Raw genomic sequence first — 8,596 nt, 5'->3', positions numbered from 1 at the left:
CATGACAAAAGGTTCCTAAGGGAAGGATTATTTGGCTATGTATGTGTGACGTGTGTGAGAGTGACACTAAGGTTAGGCTGCGAAGTCTAAGGGTGTGGAAAAATATTTCGAGAAGAGTCAAATGATGGTGACTTTTAGGCTGGGTAGGCTAATGAAGTAGGGATCAAGCCCCCAAGTCTAGCTCTAAATGGATAGGGATTAGCATTGGAGATCCCTTAATATGATCATGCATGAATATGAATGAACGTGATGAATAATTATTACGGCCGCACCCCAATATGAGGTTGCCTACGTATCCACTAGGAATCAGGCCGAATGTAGCTCGAGTCGAACCTCGCACAAGTGTGTGTATACCTCAAGGAGGTCTTTCAAGGGTTGTAACGGGGTTAGGCTAAAGGTTAAAGAAGAAGGAATAAAGGCTCAAGACCCATGAGCCCCTAAGGTGTGCAACCTTGCATTTGAATCTTGGTATTTGCATGCTCGAGGTTTCTCACTTTTGAATTTATTTTTTCTGTTTTTTTTTTTTTTTGCATTTGAGATTTGTTTCTAAATCTTCTTTTGGATAAATGCAAGCAATCTCGATCATGCAGCATATCACTCACTTGGCATTCATGTTTCTCAGGCATGGTACCGAGCATTCGATAAGAGAAGCAATCTGAGACGTGTTCATAACAAAGACATTGGAACACTTGCCCTTTTGCATACTTTTATTGCTTTTTTTAACTTTCGGGAAAATCACTCAAGCTTTTGCTTTGACTTTGAAGATTGCATAAGTTGCGCACCATCTCATCCCAAGGTTAGGTAGATGTGGGTTGAAAAAAGATTAATCGTTGGACGAGGCTCAATGTGGTTTATCAAGAAAGGATTGTATATTTGAAAGGGTGAAGGTAATACGATGTGGCTACATTTACAGCAATACTAACTTACTTTAAAACCCTTAAAATTCAATTAAACAACACTTTAAAACCTTCCCTTTTATTAGAATTAAAGGCTTATATGTAGTTCTTTAAGTTTCCTACATAAATACCTTGAAATACATACTTATTCATGAAATTACAACTAGTTTAGAGCTTTATAAAAATCTGAAAATTTATTTTACACTTGAAATTTGAAATTTTTATCACTACAAACATTATATAGAAGGTTTGTATGCTTTAAACCCAAAATCTCCTCAATTCAATGTAATTAAAGACTCCAAAAACACTAACCAAAAATCTGAAAATTTATTCTTGCAATTAAACTTTCAAGTTCCAAACTTTATAATCATAAAATAACCACAACCTTTGTTTAATGAAATTAGAGACTTGAAACACATGAAATCAATACACTCAGTTCCAGAGCCAAAGATCGTAGTTCTCGAACGAGCAGTCGTTTATTTAAATCCAAGATTAAAACTTTGATAATCTGAAAATTTATTTTAAACATTAAACCTTTGTTAAAAATCAAAAACTGCCTGAAAACCATATTTAGAGACTGAATTTGGCCACGAAAGGGGGATGATCACTACTAAAGGTAATGTGGTTTGATTAAAACATCGTTTATACACGAAAAACACTAATTTATTGTAAAAATCGGACGAGTTAGAATCTAAATGTGATTAAAACGTGAAAAAAAAATTAAGAAAGGAGATCAGAAGTTGATTACGGAAAACTGAAAATTCGTTTTATGCTTAATTAATCATTTAAAATACAATAGGAACAAAAGCCCCAAATTAATTGATCATTAGAACCCTAAAATCCCAATTTAACTAAATTAAAACCCTAGGTTTAAAATTACAAAATCTGAAAATTAAAACAGCAATTATAATATGAAATTATTAGTTTAAAACACCAAAAACATGATTTTGATACTAAATAAACTAATTTCAAGCAATAAAAACCAAAACCCAAATATCAATTACATAAGCTTTATGAAAATAATAAGAAAAAAAGGAGGAAGAAAATAAGACTAACCTTTTTGTGTGGGGGGAAATTTGGGGATTCATGGGGTATTTATAGAAGATAATTGTAGGGTAGAATTGGGCCACATGAAAATAATGGGCCAATCAAATAAACAAATGGGTTAGGCTTTGTGTTTATGATAATGGATTATAGGATATAGGTTCATAAAATAATTTAACCTAAAATAAATTTTGACCCAAATTAACAATTTGAAACTTTTAAAATTAAATTCTGGAAAAATACAAATAAATATTATAAATAAAATAAAATTTCATTTATAAAATATTTAAAAATACGGGGGATTACAGTCAATATGTATTTAAATATTTTACTTTTTCAAAATACCTGTAGTAATTTTTACTATCACACAATAGTAAATTGGGTATATAAATGCACTATTATGTTGATATTATTAGTTTGCTTCAAAATTTTAAAATTTCCTCACATTCATCAACCAAAATAATGTGGGGAAATTTTTTGGATTTTTAAACAATTTTTGAAACTATTTATATCAAAATAATAATTCATTTAAATTCCCTATCTACTATTGTATGGTAGTAGAAATTACTACAGGTATTTTCAAATAAATATTTAAATACATATTGATGATTAAAAAAAAAAAAAGCCTAGAGAAGGGGTGGAGCATTATTAATTTGGATCAATTGTAATGTAAAGGAAATTTTTACTATAATACTCCCTCCGCCCACGGTTGTATGCAACAAAGGACATATTTTCGGAATCCTAGAAAAAACTTTTAGGGGAGTGTTAATTGATTTTTGGTGGGTTTAATTAATGAGAGAAAAAGGTAAAAATACAAAATTACCCATATGATGATATATATAAACTAAACATTTAATTGTTGAAAAATAAGGGTATATTTGGTATTTGTAGTGTGAACACAAATATTTGTAGTGGGTTTTAGGTAGTGGGTAATAAGTGGTGGAGGGGACCACTAACCAAAAAGTGGGTAATAGTGGGTAATTAATAGTTAAATATTACCAAAAAAGGAAAGAAAAAAAATTGTTGCAAATAATAGAAGCATCCATTTTGGGCAATTGTTGCAGATAACCGTGGGCGGAGGGAGTATGTATTTTGAAAAGAAAACAGAAAATTAAAAACAAAAATAAATAATAATAAATATAGACGAAATATTCCTCGCGATACTTTTCCGGTGACCGACGTACTATTTTGCACATATAGTACAAAAGGTGGTACGGCTAATTGTAAATAGTTGAGTTCATATCATTTTGCACACACCGTTGATAGTTGGTATTATTTTAAGCCAATTTTCCATTATTATAAAACAGACTTAAAAGGAAAGTGTTGCAATTGTTATAAAACGGAGGGAGTATTATGTAACCAAAAATATTTGCATTAGAAAGTATGTATTAGCAAACGTGCTTAAATGCAATGTGTCATCTAAAATCAATTATGGAAATTTTCCTGTTTAAATGTATGGAAACTAGATATGTCAATAGAGCAAATCGGATATGAATGTTGATCCACATATTCCTCCCTATCCTCACCTGCTCACCCCATTATTCATAACAAGTAAAATTCATTCACATCATTGCCTAACTAAATAAAATTTACTACTACTATCCCAACTTATTATTAAATACTACTAGAAGAGAATCTAAGGGGAAACTTTGCAATGTATTATTAAAAAAAATTTCCTGCCAAAATCACTTTTTTAAAAAAAAGTCATTGTTATATAAAATAAAGTTTGCATCTATATTATGACTTTTATTTTATATAAAATCTAAAGGAAACTTCCTAATTAAACTATCATCTTGCACATTATAATTATAACCACTAGACAAAAAAGATAAAAGGCACCGGTTCAAACCCCCCCTTTGGCATCGGTTTTGAACCGTTGGGTATTTGAGGGATGCCAAATCCATAAAAATTTGGCACCGGTTAAAAACCGATGCCAAATAAAGCATTTAGCACCGGTTAACCGGTGCTAACTACATGATTTGGCACCGGTTAATCGGTGCCAACTACATGCTATGGCACCGGTTAACCGGTGCCAACTACCATGGCGCGTTTTTTTTTATTTAATACTATTGGCACCGGCTCAAAGCAAGAACCGGTGCAAAAAAAACCCCACTTTAGGCACCGATTCTGGTCAAAACCGGTGCCAAAAAATACCCCAAAAAAATAAAATAAAAAATATAAAAAATTTTGCATTTTTTTCACTTAAATTGATATAGAAACATTAACATATATAAAGTTAAATATTTTCATTAAAAAAGGCTGTAATATTACAGTTTTCGTCCAAAAAAATTTAAATAATCTAGACTTATCTCTGATCGATCTTTCTTGCATTTCATTTAACTAGATGTCCTGGTCTTGTGCTGGTGGCTGTTTTGCTGACTGTGTTTCTGCCCTGGTGGCTGTGGCTGTGTTTCTGCTCTGATGGTTGTGGCAATTCTTCTGTGGCTGTGTTTCTTCTCTGTTCAAGCTGGCTGGGTGATTGATTTCGCTTCTGTTCAGGCAGGCTGTCTTGTGCTGGTGGCTGCTCTTCCTTCAGAATTTGTTGCTTTTCCTTTGCTGTGCTTAAGCACTCAACAGTTTTGCTAAAGGCAAAACGTACATAAAAAAAAAAATTAACAAACTGAGTAAATACATGAACATTAATCAAAGATGAATTCCAATAGTCTGATGAATAAATGGAGATCAGTATTAACAGTTGTGTTTCGAAACTCCTATGCATTACAAATGACAGTATGGAAATAGCCTTCTGGAAAGGAAATGAGATTTGCATAGTACATGAGAACTGTTCACAAGTCAACTCTTACTCGAGTATATTAACAGTACGAAATTTACACATTATTTGTTCTAAATTCCAGAACGTTGGTAGATATAACGATTGCGGGTCCAAGCCAAGCAAACTAGCCTCCGGGTACGGGGAGCATAGACTATCTAACCAAGAGTAATACTACCCTCCCTTCAATGGCAGAAACCTGTGAACATTAGTACACAGCACCAGGACTTGCAAGTTTCAACAAATTATTCATACACATCACCTAAGTTTTGCCTAAGTTCTAGCTGATTCATTACATTAAATCCAATAAACCTGCCAAATCTTAGATATCGGAGATCAAGCTGTTCAGACTATCAACAGACAGCTGAACCAAATGCTCTCAACTGCCAGTAGTGCATGCATAATCAGCTAATCTTCAATGAACAAACAAGTCGCTATCCAAAGATACTCCAAAGCAAGGTAGAATGAGTATGCCAAAACTTCAATTAAAAAAAAGTTAAATAGGTGACATTAAAAATAAAACTCAAGGTGTTCTACGAATTGATTCACATTTGCACTATATCAGTTGTTCTACATAGTAACTGCAAAATAAACCTCTTCCATAAAATGAGTCTAGTAATAATAGCTTCACGACTCACCCAAGGAAACAATAAACAGTAACACCATTTTTCAACTTCAAATAGATTGATTATAAACATTTAACTTAGAATTAGTCATATACCTACACAAAATAGCCCAAACAATATCATCCAGTTATTACATGCACATCCGATTGATACTCTACCAACTTTACTAAAATTGAATTAATTCTTAAAAAATTGACATAGGGTTGGATAGTTTTCAGTCCATAGTAGAAAAGAAATCCACCCATAATGAATGTCTACCAAGATCTTAAGAGATAACTACGTATGCATGGTAATCCAAGCATAATCAGCACTTTGGTTTCAACATTTCTAAAAGAAATCCACCAACAACAGCTTATTCAGAATCCAATGTAACAGTATTTTTACAAATGTATCATTCAAAGCAAAGTCTCAAACGTCAGCAAATTAGTCCAAAAATATACCTTGCTCCTAGCAGTAAGCAAAGTCTCAAATGCGCTTCCACCTTTTTTTTTTATAAAGCAACTTAAACAATCTAGGGAAACAAGAGCCAAATGGATAATAACCTAAACTACCTATGAGTTTATGCCTGATTTGGTGTATATAAAAATGGAAGATTATGTTTTTGTATTGTTAGAGATTCATTGAAAGGAAAGAGCGCAGGACCAAAAGTGCAGCGGCGATTTCTGATATGGTACTTCAATGAGAAATATAATAGAAGAATTAATCACAAAACAGCTAATCATAGTAAAGAACATAAACCAATCAAACCATGACTGAAAACATACTTGTCTTTCGTCTAAATCCAAGATGGAGGCGGCCAAAATAGATTAGAATAGCCAGGGTGTGATTCAATTAAACTAAGATGGGAACCATCTTCCAAATGCCATACTCCAATACGAAGTTTACTGGATTCTGATTTCCTAAACATTTCAGAGTTGTCATCATAACCACTATTATTATTCACGAAACTATTTTGTTTAAAAAGGATGCAATTTTTCCCATAGGATCCATGGAGTAACTCAGCTGTCGCAGAAAAGGAAAATTTAGTACCAAAGAAAAAAGTCTGACCACATTTTTCCCATATGTAAAGTGAAGGACTCTGAACACCCAAAGCAATCAACTTTCAACCCAATAAACACACAGTTACAATCACAATTCACCAATTAAGGAACTAATAACATAAGCAGCAAGCCAACAATCAAGAAATAACAATAAAATTGCACAATCTAAAGTACACAGGGTTATAAAATATGATATACCTGATAAGAAGGTCCAAATGCTATTCCAATAAGCTTAGATTTATCCCCAGTTGGGCGGTTCTTCATCAATTCATCCTGCTTCACCTCAATAATTTCAGCCGGTGGTTGATCCTTTCTTCTCCTCCCACCAAACTAGCAAAGCTATCAACCCCACTGACCAACATTGTCGAAGCCATCTCCTCAACCAAGGCACCATTATACCAATTACTACTATCATACCCCTGATAACCACTATTATAATCATTGACTTTTGCTTCACCTAGTTGGGCAATCAGTTGAAACACAGAATGACAAAAGTCATGAAACTAACCTATAAAATGCTGCATTACTGTTGATCGCACCTGAAACTTCTATGACATAATCAGCATCAGCCTCTTGGGATAGTAAAGCTTCATTGTGTTCCAGTTTTGTCTCTGCCAGCAAATGCTTTGCACTACACATACATCAATCTTGTGAATCATACAGTCAACATACAAGATAAGACTACAGCAAAGAGTAACAGTCAAATGGGGAGCAAACAATGGCAATGCTAAAGTTAAAGGACAACTCAGCGAACATTAGCAGAATGGTGTCCAGATACAAGCCAAACAAAAAATGAAACATAAAATTGTGCCCTGCATCACCTTTCTAGTCTCTAACATGATATATTGATAATCCAGGCTATGCCAAAGTTTATAAGCTCTATAATAGCCTAGTCGTGTTTGGGACTTAGGGTAGCCATCCCCTTTTTGCCAGAAAGATAATAAACTACTTCCTTAGTTTCTCAATTGATGCATCCTTGAGAGTTGGCACACAAACCAATAGAAAGGAGAGACAGAGTAGGGAAATTAACATAATTGCTTATGTGTTAACCTTTAGCCATAGCATGTAAAGTAAAAATGGAGTTGGTCCTCACTTAAGTTGAGGGCAAAAATTTTGCACATAATTTTTTACTAAAAGGAAAAGGGATGCTCTTGACAAGCATAGCAACAGTAAAATCACAATTAAATTCAGAAAATCAGCAGTAAATCAATCATTATAGATTATAAAATGATAGATCTGACAAAGTAAATTGTACAGTCTCCGTCAATGTAGTCCAGCCACATTCGCATCTACAGATGATGAAAACCATTAATATATTACCTGATTCTCACCCACATACATAGAAGGCATATCATACTTACCGTTGAATAAATGATGTCAACAATTTCTCATGTGTTCTCTATTTTTCTCAAGAGACGAGTCCACATCACCAACTAATTTCCTCTCACGCACAAGTTTATCTATTTATAACATGAGCCATTTCTTCATATATCAACAAAAACTGATAGAATTTTTAGGCTATGTATTTTTCACCTAGAAACTCCAATGATATCTGATGTAAACTAACCAACTTATTGGCCCTAACATAAACATACTTTTAGTTATAATTGAACTTACCAGCCCTTTTCTAGACTTATTAGCGTAAACAAATTAAAATAATTATAACTTAGAACATTTTTTGAGGAATAAAAAGAGGCCTCAACACCTTCAAATCATCATACTAAGCAGATAAACTTGATCAATACACATTTTAGCTTACAAATATCCTATATCAGGGTTAATTTGAGGAAAAAAAAAGGCATTAAAGTTTGAAGAACAATGTGTTATATATTGAGATTTATTGAGACTTGAGGTCTGACAGAGTGAGTGATAAAGGCTTTAGACATTTTGTTTGTGAAGTGTTAAAGGCTTAAGCTACAAAATTATGAACTGTCTAGAATTCTAAATTGTGAAGCATATTTAGAAACCACCTAATGGTTCATTTTATGAACTGCTCTACAATTTTTGCGCAAAAAATGATCAAAACCCCCCCTCCCCCAACACACACACGCACAAAAAAAAATAACTCACCATTCATCTACCTGCATCAATGTCGTCCGTCTTAGTCAACTAAACATTGCCAGAAAATTGCAATAAAAATCACAATAAAATCGTAAATATAAACAACAATTTAATACAGAATTAGCAAGAAAATAAACATATCTAATCCAAAAACTATAA

The 8,596-nt window shown here is 33.1% G+C and overlaps 1 long non-coding RNA gene across 2 annotated transcripts; it reads right to left on the bottom strand.

The window, feature by feature from the left end:
- Positions 1 to 4,205: 4,205 nt before the first annotated feature.
- Positions 4,206 to 7,131, bottom strand: LOC110712118. 2 transcript variants are annotated; one of them, XR_002509495.1, is made up of 3 exons: positions 6,885 to 7,131; positions 6,575 to 6,805; positions 4,206 to 4,522 (listed from the first exon to the last, which is right to left on the bottom strand). It is a non-coding gene; the product is annotated as an uncharacterized LOC110712118 (long non-coding RNA). The 2 variants fall into 2 exon arrangements; XR_002509494.1 differs by having other exon boundaries at positions 6,575 to 6,795.
- Positions 7,132 to 8,596: the final 1,465 nt, after the last annotated feature.

Source organism: Chenopodium quinoa, unplaced genomic scaffold, assembly GCF_001683475.1.
Source record: "Chenopodium quinoa cultivar QQ74 unplaced genomic scaffold, ASM168347v1, whole genome shotgun sequence".
NCBI classification, from domain to species: domain Eukaryota; kingdom Viridiplantae; phylum Streptophyta; class Magnoliopsida; order Caryophyllales; family Amaranthaceae; genus Chenopodium; species Chenopodium quinoa.
This window is presented reverse-complemented; position numbering and strand designations above follow the sequence as displayed.